The 16,549-nt window shown below is 39.7% G+C and overlaps 1 long non-coding RNA gene across 2 annotated transcripts in view; it reads right to left on the reverse strand.

The window, feature by feature from the left end:
• LOC113458650 (uncharacterized) overlaps positions 1-16,549 on the reverse strand; it is a 66,720-nt gene that overhangs the window by 1,527 nt on the left and 48,644 nt on the right. For both annotated transcript variants that reach the window (XR_012579008.1, XR_012579006.1), the window contains one exon: positions 12,782-13,051. This is a non-coding gene — a long non-coding RNA (uncharacterized LOC113458650). The remainder of the gene's footprint in view (positions 1-12,781; positions 13,052-16,549) is intronic.

Here is a 16,549-nt window from a genome sequence, read left to right on the forward strand (position 1 = left end):
AAAACTCCCAAAATGAGTATTCTGTTTTGACTGTTGAGGTTCTGTTCCCACCCTTGACTGCTCTCGGGACAGGATTAACACTCAGGATAGGGATTCGTGGCTTGCACCTCCTCTTGTCAGACCTCAGATAATTTTTAAAGCTTGAGTCAACACATTGGAAGAAAAGTGTTGCTGCCTTTGGAGGTTTCAAACCATAACTGAAGTTATTTGTAACACAAATAAAACTCTTCCCTGAGCAAAGATTTGAGAGCTTGCAGATTTGAGAGCTAATAAAAGTTGCTTATTTAGCAACCATTAGACTGCCTGAGTCAGACTAAAAGCAACTGCTATATTTCTTTTCTTTTTTCTTCTCTTCCTAACTCATCTTAGTGGAAGTGCAAGGGAGAGCTGACTATGTGGGAAATGCTTTCCATTCAGTTCTACCCAGAACAGCTTGCTGTCTTCTGACTTAGTTTCTGAATGTGAGAAATTTAGGATTTGACAGAGTTATAGGAACTTGAACTTCCTGTAGCAGTTCTGAAGATGTGAAGCAAACACATGTATTTTTCACTTTCTCAGTATTTTAGCTTTACATAACAAAAGGTTTTGACACCACCTGTTTAGATCAGCATGACTAGCAAAGTAGTAAAACTTTATTGACAACAGAAATAACTAGGCAAATTTTACAAAACTATATTAATCTGCAGCACTAGATTGGGATCCCAATAATTTTTTCCATTTTTATATTTCTTTCAAAATTTATGCATGCCTTGATAAGAGGTGAGACTACATGGAACTATGGATTTTTGGCAAGCATGTAAAAATCAGTGATTTTTTCTTTAAGTAGCGAAAAGTTTTTTGAGGGGGATCTAACTCTAAGGATTCTGAAAAAAAGTGGCACAAAAGAATTGAAAAACAAATTGAAAAGCAGAAGGTGAAAACAAATTCAATGAATTCTCATCAGTTCAGAAGAACAAGTCAGACTGAACACATTTTCATCTGTGCTTGAAACCAGAGTTAAAAAATTGACTGTGGAAAAATGTGCATATCAGTGAAGGAGGAAAGAGAAATAAAACATCTTCTAAAGTATGTTTAGGGATTTTTGTCTCCAATTCCTTTCTTGGATATTTCTAGCCTAGAAAACATTGGGTGGGGCTTTTTGTAGGAAGTAGGGAGGAGGAAGAAACACTGAACAACACTTCTTTCATTGTCTTTTTTTCCCTTTAAAATGCGCCAGTATTTTAACTCAGACTACCAACATACATTTACTGGAACATATTATTTTGTTTTTTCAATTTCTGTTTTGTGACAGATGTATGAAATATCATGGAAAAGAAATCCATTTATTCCAATATTTAAACAGACATAGTTTCTGATTTGTTCCTGTGATGTCTGCCAGGGCCTGTGCTCCTAGCTGTGACAATGACACTAAAAGCATCCCAGGACTCAAAAAAATTATGAGAATTTTCAGATGGAGTAGTTGCTAAGGAAGAATTTCTGGAAGCCTGCAGCTGTGCTGAATGTTCACTGTCCTTGCAATTTGGATGTTAATAAGACACAAGAAAGACCTATTGTAAGAAGCAATGCAGGATTCACAGACTCTTAGAGTAGCTGGTGATAGCACACAGGTCTGAAAATCATCCGCTCCAATCCCCTGTTCAAAGAAGGATCATCTAGAGGAGGTTGCTCACCCTCATTTCCAGTGAGATTTTGAATAGGTTTTAAAATGAAAATTCCACAATATCTGTAGACAGACTATTCCGGGGTTTGACCCCTTTCACAATAGAAAGCTTTTTCCACACTTAGATAAAATTTAATGTGTTTTATTTGTGTCCATTGCCTCTCATCATGTCAGCAGGCACTTACTGAGGAGAGTCTGTTTCTGTCTTCTTTAATTCCCCCATCAGATATTTATACATCTTGATGAGATCTCCAGCCTTGTCTTCTCTAGGTCTCAGCTTTCTCAGCTTGTCTTCATATGTCAAATGCTCCAATCCTTTAATCATCCCCATGGCCCTCTGCTGGATTTTCTGACAGAAGTCCATACCTGTCTTGCACCCAGGAGCCCAGACATGGACCCAGTATTCTAGATGTGTCTCACCAGTGCTGAGTAGTGACAAATGTCCTCCTAGTGCAGACAAGGAGGCTGTTTGCCTTCTTTGCTAAAGGGTATATTGATAGGTCTTGTTCTGCTGACTTTTCCCCAGATCAACAGGGCCTTCTCTGCAAAGCTGCTTTCCTGCCAGTCAGTGTCCAGCCAACACAGGTGTGTGGCACACTTCTCCTCCACATGCGGAACTTGGCATTTCTCTCTGTCTAGCAAGAGGTTTTCAGTGGCTGATTTATCCAGCCTGCTGAGGCCCCTCTGAGTGGCACTAGAGGAATCTGGTACATCAGCAAGATGATTCCCAGTTGTGCATCTTCTGCAAACTTGTTGAGGGTGCACTTTTCCCATCAGCCAATCGATGAATGAAGATGTCAGGCTGTGTTGACCACAGCACTGAACTTCAAGGTTCTTACTCTCCCCAGGACTGCATCTAATATCTTTTATTAACAGAAAAAGGGGGGGGGGGGGGGGGGGGGGGAAGGGAAGGGAAGGAAGAACCTAATAGAATTTATTCTACTAACTCAGTACTGGAAACCATCTCATCTTAACTCAAAACTGGGAATTAAGATGATCTTAAAAAAATATGTCTGCTTACTGTTTTGGGGTTTTTTGTCTTTCATTTTCCCATTCTTGTGTCCTACTACAGTTGTGGAGAGAGATGAAAACAAACAGGTTTCCTTAATAATTGAGCATCCCACACTAGCCATACAACTTATCACTTGCTCAGGTGCCACAAATATTATACAATTTGATACAAAGTTGTATATTGTTTTTTCCTTGGGAAAATGAAGAAATGGGCATAAATCTGGTTCTTGGAGAAAACATTTTGTGTAACACACACTTAGCAAGTAAGCATAGAACTCAGCCCATTGTCAGACATAGACATGGGGTGAAATGTAAGTGAATTTCCATTTTAATAGGTAGGTTAATATGAAGACTAAGTTTCCTTCTTCTGCCCACATTTCTGCAAGATTTAAGTGTTAATAAATTAGGACATGTGATACTCCCTGTTATACTCCCAGGAGCCCAATATTCAGATTAATTCATCTGGTGTTTCTACACCAGGCTTTTCCTCCTTCTTTCCAACTCATGAAACATTTCATGTTTAAATGAACTTGAAAGCCTCAGATCAGAGACAGATGCAGGCTGTTTTATCCACTTACAGTACTTTGAATAATGCAATCAGACTGTGCAATCCCCTGTATCCTTCTAGCAGTATAAAAGTCAGGACAGTTTTTCAGTACTGAAGTGACCCCTGTGTTCCCCATGCCTATCTAATGAGTTTGCTTTGATCTGTATCTCATTGAGTCATAGTGATGACATGCAGATAGAATTAATAATTTTTGGAGAAGGTGTGGTAACCCGCATGATCTGAGTTATAATTCCTAGTTTGGGCGACCCTTGCTGATAATTTGTGTTGGTCTATGTTTTTTGATCAGGTTTTTTTGAGCTCAGGGTGTCAGTCTTTCCCACATAGGATAACTTTACCCTGGAAAAATCAGAAAATATAGTGAAGACCTATGTGATCGTTTGTTAGGTTTGTTTTATTCTTGAGTAGAGTAGAATATATTTAAAAATGCATGAAGTTTATGTTAGGAACAGAAGTTACAGAGTTATTTCAAAACTTCATATCTAGTCCTTACCCCAGAAGATTTTATGCCTAGTTCAGAGTTACTGTAATCAAAGAGAAAGCCATGGTTTGCTGTAGGCAAGAGAGACAGGAAAGGAGCCTTGTAGGCCACTAAGTAGCCTGGAAGCGCTGCACCAGCTTTTCATGCACACAAAGTGCCATGTACAGGTGGGAAAAACAATCATTCCACATACCATGGTGGGCCAGAAAGCATAAATTTTGTTGTAAAATTTTTATTGTACCTCTTGAGGAAAATTAAACATACATTTTTTATTAAATAGAAGGAGATTTGATAAGCAATGGATTGGGCAGAGCCCTACCAAGTGGTTCTGCAAGCAGGCTGCAAAGATGCAGCAAGAGCTGATTCCTTACACACACTCATCCCAGCACCAGTCCTGTGGGTGTTGGCATGAGGTAGATCACTCATCCCCCACTGCCAGGTCTGTTTACCAGAAGTGTCCCCTGAACATATTCCACAATTGTTACAAGACAATACTGCAGCATTTCTTATCTCCTATGCAAATTTCACTCCCTGGTAGAGTCCTGTCCCTGGCATCTTTGTTTCCATCTAGTTTAAATGCTTCTGCAGATGGGCCTTCTTGTCCTCTGTGCCAGATCATGCCTTGGTCACAAGTTACCATTGCTGTTGGAATTTCCCCTTCAAATTAGGGAAAAGATATCTGAGAAAAACGGATTTGAGAGTATAACTGGTGCATGAAAATGCAAATTCAGAGTACAGCAGTGGGCGAAAGCTAATCAGGACATTAAAAACTGCTTGAAAATCCTGGAGAGAAAAGCTAAGACATCCCAGTGCCACTGTTTTGTCTGGAATGCATCAGCTTCTTAAATAGTCCTTGCAGAGCTCATATCCTCCCATTTGTAGATTCACTAATTGCCACTAGTTTAAATTTTAATATTTGAAACAAGTGATGAAGAAACTACATCCCCATTCTTGACCCATATTTTTCCCTTTTTTTTGTACATCAGTAAAACATTTTGCAAGATCTGGAAGGCAGCTAAAGTCAGGCACAGAGTGTACTTCTAACCAGTTAAGATCAGAGCTGGAGTATCACACACTGTTGAGTCCACAAATGGGATGATTCACAGGTGAAGGCAAGAAATTTTATACTGAACAATTATGAAATAAAGTAGTTCTTCCAAAACTTCATTAGTTACATTTTTCTTCATGCTCTGAAACATGAATATCTATATACTTTATAAACTGCTGGTTACAGGAACTTGAAGCAAATCTTTGTTCTCCCCTGCTCTGATGTCCTGGATTGCCAAGCAAATTGAATTCTATTTGCCATCTGTATGGCAGCTGTCGTCTGTTAAGTGGGCAGTTTTCCTCATCCCTTCCACAACCACTCCTCCCTCCGGGAAGCCATCTGTTGATAACAGACTATTGAATGTCACTGCATGACTGATCAGAACTACAGCATCCCATTGTGAGATGCTCCGCCCAGGGGGAGGAGCCAAGCAACCAAGCCAACCTGGATATAATCTTGAGTTCTGAAACACCAGCGCAGCTTCTCCACTGGATTTCCCAGAGGAACAGCTGCCTCTTCCACTGGATCTTCAGAGGAAGACTACATCTTTTGCAGGATCTCTGCTCCATCAGAACCACACCTGACACTCCAGGAGGACTGCAGCCACAATTCCAATTGGAATGCCATCACCACCCTGACCAACAGGGTGTCAGGTCATGTTCTGACTGTCAGTGTTGTTTTGGTTTACTGCATTGTTTATTTTATCTTTTTATTTTCTTCCCTAATAAAGAACTGTTATTCCTGCTCCCATATTTTTGCCTGAGAGCCCCTTAATTTCAAATTTCTAACAATTCTGAGGGAGGGGTTTTACAGTTTTCCATTTTAGGGGAGGCTCCTGCCTTCCTTAGCGCACACCTGTCTTTCCAAACCAAGACACCTGACTAGAGCCTTTCACTAACACCATCAATAAGATCAGACTGATTTATTTGTACCCTCACAACTCTGCTTTTCCAAGCATAGGTGAATGCTAAACAGCTTCTGACACTGGTGACCAGTGATTCAGTGGTGACAGAAAACTTAAAAGAATTGAACTGGCAAATAGATATGGATGGGACAGTTCCCTGACACCAAGGCAATTAGAGAAGAGAGGCAAAGAGCACAGCCCATCCTCTTGTGGCACACCGCAGCTTCCTATAAACATATCAATATATATGTGTAAGTAGGTATGTCTTTTTCTTACCTTTGGCTCTCACTCGTGTTTTGGTCATTGTTTGTTCTACACTGACTTAACTTGGAAAACTTCTGAAAGATTTTTCTGCTTATAACATCTGGCTTTTCTGAGGAAGGTAAGACAAGCTAAAATGTACTATTTGCTTAAAAATCAGAAATAGGGGAGATTGATGTGCAAGCAGAAGAGTGTCTAAGCTGGCATGTAGCTAGGTGAAAATGTCAAAGCTCCCATATTACAATTTTATGAAGAGATTTTGTACCTCCATCTGTCAGCAACTATGCCAGGACCCTTTAGCATTGCTAGTACCCCAGTGCATGGTAACATCCTGCCCAAACAGTTCTTCAGGGCAGACTCAGGAGGAAATCAAAGATAAAATGTAAGAATAAATGTGACAAACTGAAAATATTTCCTATTGTGGCCTTTGCCTTACAAATGTGCACCACAAGTACCTCTCCCTCTCCTCTCTCCTCTCCTCTCCTCTCCTCTCCTCTCCTCTCCTCTCCTCTCCTCTCCTCTCCTCTCCTCTCCTCTCCTCTCCTCTCCTCTCCTCTCCTCTCCTCTCCTCTCCTCTCCTCTCCTCTCCTCTCCTCTCCTCTCCTCCCAAAGATATAGGTGGGTGCTGTTAAGCTCTTGCAGACTCATTTCATCTGAGAATCTCAGTTTTTCTCACAGAACTGATAGGTTCAGGTTTTCTGAGGCAGCAGGGGACTCTGCCTGAAGATTTTCCTCAGCCTAGAGGTATGTCCACTAAGGTAAAATTAAGAACTGTCATGACTTTGCTGGGTCTCCAGCTGCAAAGCTGGTAGCTGGTACAGGGGTTGGGCTGTGGCATCATGCTGGGCTTACATCTCTAGTCTAAAACATTTAAAGGTAAACCCTATGACTTTTTAACATACCATGGGGAACACTTGTTGGAGATGAAGGACCTGCAATCAGCTCCCTGCTGGCTGCTCTTCCCTCTTAATTTCATCTCAGTACTCCAATGGAGAGTCAGCCTTTATGTTCAAAGATTAATCTAGAAGGATCTCTCTTCAACTTTAATAATTAAATTCTTCAAAAAGCTACAAAACAGCTTAGAGAAAGTTGTTTTATATGTTACACTGTTCTTTTATTTTCCTTAAAGAAGGAAAGTGAATAGCAGAATAACACTTTCTTTGCTTCAAAGAGTGACTAGCTTTAATACTGACTTTACAGATTATATCATATCCCTGACAGGAACTTTGGCCTCTGGTGATTATTTCTGTTAGCATATAATAATACCCTTTGTTTTAACTGCAGATGGTGCTGGAGGATGCACACTGGCTCAAGCCAGCCATCAGTGAACCTGCAGGTGGGATAAACCAGCCAAGAAACACCCTCTTTTCAATTGGTATTAAAATTTGGGCAGGAAAAAAAGTTCAAGAATATTATGTCCCACACTCTTTGCTCCTCACTGTGAGGTAAACACTGCAGAAAATAATTATTTCAATTGTATTTAAAATTTAATTTTCAAAGCCAAAGTTTAAAAAACAAATGTGCTGTGATGGTTTCCTTTATTACAAAGCAAATCACTTTCACATATTGATAAAATGAAGCTGTCTCTTTTGGCATTGTTATAGTGATGAATTGAGTCACAAAGCCAAGGTACACTCTTAAACAGTTCTTCTTATAATCATTTAACTATTTGAAATGTTACATGTTGTGAGAGTGAGGGGGGAAAAAAAGCAATTTATAGGAACACAATGTTGTGATGATGTGAGAGCAGATGGGAAAAATACATTACAGGGTTCCAACACTTATAACTCCATACTGTATTTGGAACTACATTATGGAGAAAAGAAAGCACAAAGCAGCAAGGTTAAAGTCTTGTTCATATGTTTTGATATGTCCACATTGAGAACCATAGCTGAAAGAAAGTATGGAGCAAGTCATTCTCAGGAATTATTAGTATACTTGGAGTTTAATTCCTATACTTGGGGCTTTAATTTATCTATACTCCTGTGAAATATCTAGGGTTCCTTGTGCAGTAAAAATTCAGGAGAAAATTGCCATTCATTTCCAGGTCTAAGAATGTAATTCCAAAATTATAAAAGGACTACTTCCCCCTACCCCCCCCCCACCCCAAGAAAAAAAGGCAAGAAAATCCAACTGTTTTTTTTTTTAAGGATCTAACATTGTGTAGAAAGTTACCAGTGTCATTAAGTTGTGTAATATTTTGTGGTTTATTAACAGCACACCATTAAAGTGGCAGATTGCAAGTAAAGAGAGTCATTACAGCCTGATACAGCCTTGGAAAACTTCCTACCTGAACCACAGCCAGAGGAAAATGGTACCATTCATTGTGGCTGGAGTTTTGAAAACAATATCCAGTTGTATTGGAGATTATCTCCAATTGTTTTGGTAGTTACTGACCTGAGGAGGGAAATTTTGTAGGTGATGAATGCTAATCGTCTTGCAGTCCTGTAAAGAGCTGTCCTAAGTGAGGCCCTTTGAGTTCTCCAGGACTGCAGCAGCATCTCCCACTGTAGGGGTGCCTGTCAGAGCTCCCAAAATCTTTGGGTTTGCAAAATTCAGAGGAGCCCCACAGAGACAACCGGACCTGGGCTGATGCCCCCAGCTCTTGAGACTCAGCTCTCACCTCCTAAGAAACCCCAAGGCATTTGACATGAGTATTTCACTGACACTCAAGGGGAATTTTTAGCAAGTACCCTGGTAAATACTTTGTGTCTGTGTGCGTGTCTGAGCAATTGAATGGATTCAAATACACTCTAGCAAGTGTAATATGAGTGTTACTATCTCAAATCTATAATTAAGTCCTCTTATAATTGTAGTAAATCCTATTGAACCACTTCGTACATTAGACAAAGATTAAGTGCTGCTAAAAACCCTCTTGCACCCTTGCCTCTGAAAATAATTCTTAATTGATTCTAATCTGATTTTTTTTTTTATGTTTCATCCATGTAGTAAGTATTGAACCTTGACATTGAACATGGTGGTGCTTTTACAGATTTGTATTAAACCTGCTTTTACTGATACACTTGATGGTAATTTGTATAAGTGACCTAAGCCAGGCACTCATGACAAATTGGCATAGTCAGCCCAAATCAGGATTCACAGCAGACCTCCTTAACTTTGTTATCCCAGAGATGCTGCACCATGGCTGATAGGCTCGGCCCTGGCCAGTGGTGGATCTGTCTTGGAACCAGCCAGTGGTGGCTCTGACACACATAGGAAAAGCTTCTGGCTTCTGGTAGAAATCTGCCTGTCTTGAATAATTTTTAAACTTTTTTTAACCACATCTTACATTATAAAATGAAGCCATTTAAAGCATTGATCACTTCCTAATGGTCTGGCCTGTCTGGATACTCAATACAGAAAGAAAAAAGAAGGTAAAATACTAACAGGTGAGTTATGTTTTGTTACTATAGAGACTTATTTTACTTCTAACACAAATAGAAAAATAACTCCTCAGGTGTAGCTGCTGCTTGAACCATAATTCGCTATGCTTGGATTTGGGCAGCAGATAGAAGTTCCAGTTCTGCGCTGTGAATCGTTGGACACCTGTGGATTTGCAGGGCCATCACACGCATCCATCCATGCACACAACTCAGCTTTCCCTCTGGACAAACACCCTGCCATTAGCCATAACTGGTTGGCTCCTGTTGTGCTTCAGCTTGAACTCTGAATTTAATTTCATGGCTTTCTCAGTCATTTGATGTTATTTGACCATCATTTTTCTGTTTCTTAATGACTTCACCTTTAATAACAAAAGTTAAAAGAAAATGGGCAAGATGGGTCTGTAATACTATCATACCACTCTGTCAGAGGCCCTTTCAGACACATTATCACATCAGTAGAGGTGCTGAGATCTGGTGGCATTATTAAGCACAAAATGTATAAAGCTCTACTCTGATATTATGAATCTGAATCTTATTTAATTAATTAACTCTTAAAACTGTAGCAATACCATTTTCCAGACATGGCAACACAAAAACAGTAGAAATTAATTTACAAAACTTTTGCAGGTCTAGATCCTCAGCAAAACTGAGAAAACAGAAAAACAGAAAGGCGTTTACTTCCATTTACAGCCTAGTTATTTCTAGAAAGGGAAGTGGCTTTATCTGGACTTTTTGGCTTGTGAGAAGCCATTTGACATTTTCAGTTATCTCATATTTTCTGTTTGACATTTTCAGGCATCTCTTATTTTTTTTTGGAATGGGCAGCCACAGATGAGACTGAATACTTACTGCTGACCTGAAAGGGTAAGATTGTGTTGACATAATATGCGCGGTTTTCTTGAGTAAGTCTCCTTGGCTGTGAATTAATAAACTTGTGTTCTTTCACTTATTTCCAAAGTCCAGGGGAAGTTATGGTATCTTTACACAAAATATCTTTGCATTAAACAGCTCCCAGCACAAATACCAAAAGGGTTCAGAGCTTTGAAACATGACAGATGCAGGCACTTCAATTACCTTTGGTAAGAGAGTTTTGGCAGCAAAGCTGGTGAAGTATCTAGAGAGCAAGCATTAGGAAGAGGAAATGAGGGAACTAGGTTTGTTTAGCCTGAGAAAAAGGATGCTGAGGGAACACGTTATCATTCTTTACACCTGAAAGGAGGCTGTAGTGAGGTGAGGTTTGGACTCTTCTCCCAGGTCAAAAGCAGTTAGACAAGAGGAAAAGGCCTCAAGTTGTCACCAGAGAGGTTTAGATAGGATGTTAGGAAAAGATTTCTTCACCAAAATGTTTCCAAGCACTGGAAGAGGCTGCCTGAGGAAGTGATGGAGGTCACTGTTTCTGGAGGTATCTAAAAGTCATGTAGATGTGGCACTTGTGGACATGGTTTTAGTGGTGGACATGGCAGTGCTGGATTAATGGTTGGACTCAGTTATCTTAAAAGTCTTTTCCATTGTAAATGATACTATAATACAGTTTTAGGTTGAACATTAGGAAAAGCTTCTAATAACAGGGAAAGGGAAGCAACAGATGAGACTGCCTGAGGAGGAGCCAGAGGTGTTTTAAGTGGTCTGATCAAATATCTACCAGGGATAGTTGATGTTTAACTGCCCTCCTTGTGTGAGATGCCTTTTCATGTCCTTTCTCTGAACTTTATGTGATTATAAAGAGAAGAAGACAGTAAGTTTTTTTAGTAAGCTTAATCAGTTAACTGGATAAAGATACCCGAGGTGTGTAACATCAAGCTTGGTTTAACACCAGCAAGGTGAAACAGCCATGCAGTTGAACAAACTTCTTTTCTGTTCTTATTTCCTTTATGTTCTTGATTTAGGCTATCTGTGTACTTCTAATCAGGCTGTTAATGATCCACAGTGTCTGTTCTTCTTTTTTTGATGCATTTTAGTTGGAACTGCATTAAGTTTTATACTTAACACTTGCTTCCCTCCACAAATGTGAAATATTCTTGCAGTCTTTGATATTTTTGATACCCTGGTTCATTAATCTACTTTTTATTCATCCATTTCCTGACCCAGTGCAATTTAAAAAGAGCATATGTTTTTCATGGTGCATCCTTATTAGTGTCTCCTAGCAACACAACATCCTCTCAAACAGCTGCTGATCATCTCTACAAAATCCACATAATCTCTGGAGTTATAGCGAACACCTCAGAAAAAAACCCCAAGTTGCTTCCTCACTTTGTCCACTAACTCCGCTCTTCTAGAAACATAAAGTATAAATGAAATCTTATATAAAAATGCAGACTATCATCTCCATTGTTGTTTGACAAAAAGAATATTAACGATGCCCTCATGAACAAATTTAAATTTTTACTTTATCAGTCTGTGTCTCAACCATAATACTAAACAAGAATGCTCATAAACCATAGAGATCTGTGAAAAAATGTACCTGAAATTAAGAAGGACTGCAGTATGAGGATAAAAATCTCATAGTAAATCATACAGCATGATATATGGAACTTAGGAACATCAGGCTGATGTGAGGATGTACCGGACATCAGCCAAGACCCAGGACTGGCTCTTCAGCCAGAAGAACACAGGAACATTCATTATTATTCAGGGGTCTTTGTAGTCCAGAGATCCTCTCAGAGCTGTACTTTGGAGGTGCTCTCTCTTGAGGAATGAGTGCAGATGCAGAGTTGGGCCTGGTGATGCAGAGTGATGGTCTAAAGCAGAGTAAAGAGTTGGCCACCTAAATGTTGGCAGTATTTCTTTCTGTATGTGTTGATTTTTTTACAGCTTGTTACTAAAAGAAACAAATGGTATTTACAATGTTACTAAATAGTACAACAACAAAAAAAAATACTGTTCTAAGGGATTTTTTTTTCCTGGTTTTAGGCAATTACAGCTTTTTGTACTCCTTATTTACTTCTGGTGGGCTTTTAGTCTGAAGTATTCAGTGTGTAGGTTCACAGAAGGAGCCAAAGAAAAGGAGATGTTAAATCATCCAATCCATCCCCTTGAGAGAGCAGACCTGGCACTATGGCAGTGGGAGACAGTGCCTATTACTCAGGGACAGAAAAAGCAGCAGAGTAGCAAACCTCAAATCCAGGAGTCAAAGGGCAGCTGTTACATGGCCAGGAAAGGGCAGCCTGCCCCTCTTCCCTGCTTCCACTACATCTGAAAGTGGGAATTGTCAGGCTTTGCTGTGTACAGAGCCACTGCTGCAGCTTGCCATGCTTCCCAAACAGTCGTGATAACTTTCTGTATGTAATGTAAGGCATAAACACATATTTTTAATTCTTTGCTTCTTCCCAAAGGATTGAAATAGAATGAGAAACTTCCTTCTAACACACCTGAGTGACTGTCCAGGCTCCTTGCCAGTTACAAGCCCTCAGTTCCAGGGGATTAAAGACATTATTTAACCATTAATGTTGGCACTGGCCTGACACTCACCTTGCATCAGCCTTCCTAAATGCTGACACACTAATGACTTCCATGTCCTTGTCCCACTCCTGCCCAACGCACACACACATTTCATATCAGCAGAGTTTGTCCACTGTGTCTGTAATTCCAGACATCTCTTCAAGTAAATCTTCATTTTAATGCTTCTCAGTCTTGCATCTGAATTTTCTGGTGGAGACACCTCCTAACACCACTTTTTAAAGTCTTTTAACTTCATCTCAATCCCATGGAGCTGATGAAAGAGAAGACATGTGGCCTTTTCTGTAAGAAAGGAGGCATGGAAGAATGAAGTAGGATTTACATAAAACAGTCACATACTTTAAATCCAGGTATGAGAACTATGTTTGATTACATTTCCCACTGCTGTTATTTTTTATATCAATGGGTTAATGTCTGGCAAGGAAAGTGTGTGGTCATTAAAAAATTGCAGGCTTATGCTTCTACATCTAAAAGTTAGTGATCTCCTGCTCAAAGGTGACAAATTTACCCTTAGGTGAGGCAGGGCTGCTTTTGTCAAGCTTTCAAATACCTGTCTAGCAGTGTGCAGCCAGCTCACTTAGTATATGGGTACTCCTGTTCAGTTTGCTCCAGGTGTCTTCCTTCAGCTTCCTTCTGTTCCTCTGCTTTTAGCCTGAGGCAGCAGGCAGGATTTGGACACGGTGTGCTAGGGGATGCACTGGTCAGGAGCCATCATCCCAACACAAAATGTGTGTAGCAGGTGTGCGAACAAACAGAAGGTGCTGCAGGAGGGAGGGCCACAGCAGCTGTAGAACTTTTTTTTGTCTTGTCACTGGATCAGCTCACACTGCCTAGAGCATCTCTCATGCCCTTTGGCCAGGTTCTGCCTCTCTTACTCATTTTAAATATTCTCTTAACCTGCAGTCATGATATTTGAACAGGACTGCAGGAAACGGAGGTGCTACCATAGGAAGGAAAGATGCAAGACAATGTAGACCAAAGGGGTGTCCTTGTTTTCTGGTGTCCTTGTAGATAGCTTTCCCTCTTTATAGCTGTCTGATATCACTGGGGAGAAAATCAAAGCCAAACCAAAAAAATTCCAAAACAACAACCAAAAGCAAAGCCAGTATGAAAATAAACCAGAACAAAACAAAAAAAACTACACCAAAAACCTCAATGCAAATTTAAAGTGAAATTCAGTATGGGCTTTCTCCTTCTAACCGCAGATCAGAACTACAAAGGGTTATTTTGGGCCAAGTAAAGCTTAGGAGCTTTATTTGTCTCTGCCCAGCAAAGTCAATAGGATCTGTGCTTTGCTGTGATCAAGCCTATTTACTTGACAGTTTAGAATAAACCTAAAATCAATATCTTTATTGTGTCATGTGGAAATGTATATATTTGCTAGATAAAACCTTGCAGTTACAGCAACGTGAGAGACATAAATACAGGGCTTTGAACTTTGGGGAATTGGTTTTAAGAATAGTATATTTTATATAGCAGAGGCACTGCTGATAACAGAGAGACTCAACTAATGGGCCGTGCCCCAAGAAGTCAAAAATGAATACTCCTTAAATAATAAAAAAGTGGATATTGTGATTCATCCAGATGAAGTTTTAATGAGACAAGCACAGTATTTGAGTATCATAGGTTATCTGACCTCTTAAAGTAATTATCTGACTCTCCACAATTATCACCTAATATTCCTGAAACTACACCGTGATTGTGTCTGATCTTGCATTAATTCAGCCTGTGATAAGACTGCTCCAAGATTATGGCATACTTTAGCCTCCTTTTGAATAACTTCTAATTCTAGCACAACTTCTAGGAACAAAGTAACATTTTGACAATGGTACATTTTCCCAAGGCTGAGAGCTATTCAAGGATGGCGAAACTTAAAGGTCAACTTTCTGTCCTACTGTGAATTCAAATTTCAGCTGTAACCAATTAACATTTAGATTTTCTGGCTGATTCTAAGTCTTACAAGCCAGTGCTACTTCAGCCAGAACTGTTTAGCCAAACAACAAAAATGGAATAATTTAAATGGAATAATTTTCAAAAAACATGCAAGCTGTGGGAGGGTTTTTTTTTTTTTTTGTAATTGTCTGTTAGATTCATCAGGAGAGAAAAGTGTAGCATCAAGCACTCTGTATGTGCTGCACTCTGCAGTTTGATGCCCTCTCTAAAGCAGAAAGAAATCAATGCCTGGCTCACAGAGCTGTGGTTTGTGTCCACCTGCTCAAGCTGGGTTTGCTCTACAGTGAGGCACTGATTATAAACCAATTTTCAAACCCTAATTTGTGGGTTTCATCTAATAGACCTCTATGTAAGACTGACATAGAAGGTGTAAAATCTCTATGCGTCCTTTCTTCTCCGAGAGCTCCAGAGAAGAGAGGAGCCATTAACAGGGGAGTGCTTGGGTCCCTTCTGGCAGAGAGAAAACATATGGACGTGTCTGCATCATTGATATTTAGCTTATCTTCAGGTCTCAACACTCTTGTTTAGCTTCCATATTTTCATGGTATCTCTGCCAAAAGGAAGCTATATCATAAAGTAAGAGAAAGTTTGTAAATAAAACACTATATGGAAATATATGTCAACTATCTCTGCGTAACTTTGGCGTGCAAAGATTAGAGAAAGAGGAGCAGAACGTTTTATGTATTTCAAGTTTCAAGCAAAGGCATGGGAAGGAATAAAGCAGCTTAAGAGTTTCCTGCTAGCCAGATCCATGTCCCATGCTGCACACACTTGGAGCTGAAGGGACAAAAGCTGCTGGAGCAGCTGGTGGTGCAGGCAGGGTTCGGGGGGCCTGGCAGGGTGAGGCTCCTGCAAGGCACAGCCAGAAAGGTGAGGAGTAACCAAAGCAAAAAGAGCAGACTTGCTGACCAGCTTCAATTAGTCCTTTCTATGCAATGGGATGTGAACCATAACTCAACAGCAGCTATTCTTTTGCCCACAAATAAATTATGGGACTCATTTTGCTGGCAAAGTGTATTAGCTAACTGTGAAAAAAATAAGGAGCTTGGAAGCTTAGAAGTGATGAAAATTTACCATTGGCAACTTTCATTATCACATTCTGTTGGTGATACAAGGGAAATAGCTAATTACATAGCAAGTATCTTCAAAATAAAAGTGGGTGATCTGAAAATGGAAATTATAACCTTGCAAACTGTGATGGTACAATTAAAGGTAAGACTTGCTCAGCCAGATTATTGATCATTAGCAGCTGAAAATGGAAACACATTGCTTTTGACTACAGATGGACTTTCAGCTATGAAAAAAGTGAAATCAAATTTAAGGTCAAAATCTAGAGACAGAGATCTGGATGGCAGGGACATGTTGATGTTCTGGACCTGACAAGAGCCTTTTAATGGGCTTTTAGAGTGCCTGTATAATATTTTCAATTTTCCACCTTTCTCAAATAGATTTGTTTTCCTTTCAGGAGTGGGGGGATGAGTAGTTGATGGAGGGGTTATAGTGATGGTTATATCATGTATAACTATTCATTAGGTGCCTTGGACTCCTGATAAAAATAATTATAGCAAGGATGAACGATTCCATAGTGTATCAAGCAGGTGTTTACTGCATTGAGCAAAACTCAGTTCTCTCAAATTAACAAGCAAAAAACCCACCAAACAGCCAAAACCCCAAAACAAACAGCAAGAAAAACATACTAGTGCTAAACCTCAAGAATAAAGAAAATAGAAGCAAAAAATGCATCATGCGTAGGATAGCTGTTTTAGGAACTCATAAGACCAAAGATAAAGAAGTATAATAAATATACAAATTATAAATAACACTTTT

This window comes from Zonotrichia albicollis, chromosome 2 (assembly GCF_047830755.1).
Source record: "Zonotrichia albicollis isolate bZonAlb1 chromosome 2, bZonAlb1.hap1, whole genome shotgun sequence".
Classification (NCBI taxonomy): domain Eukaryota; kingdom Metazoa; phylum Chordata; class Aves; order Passeriformes; family Passerellidae; genus Zonotrichia; species Zonotrichia albicollis.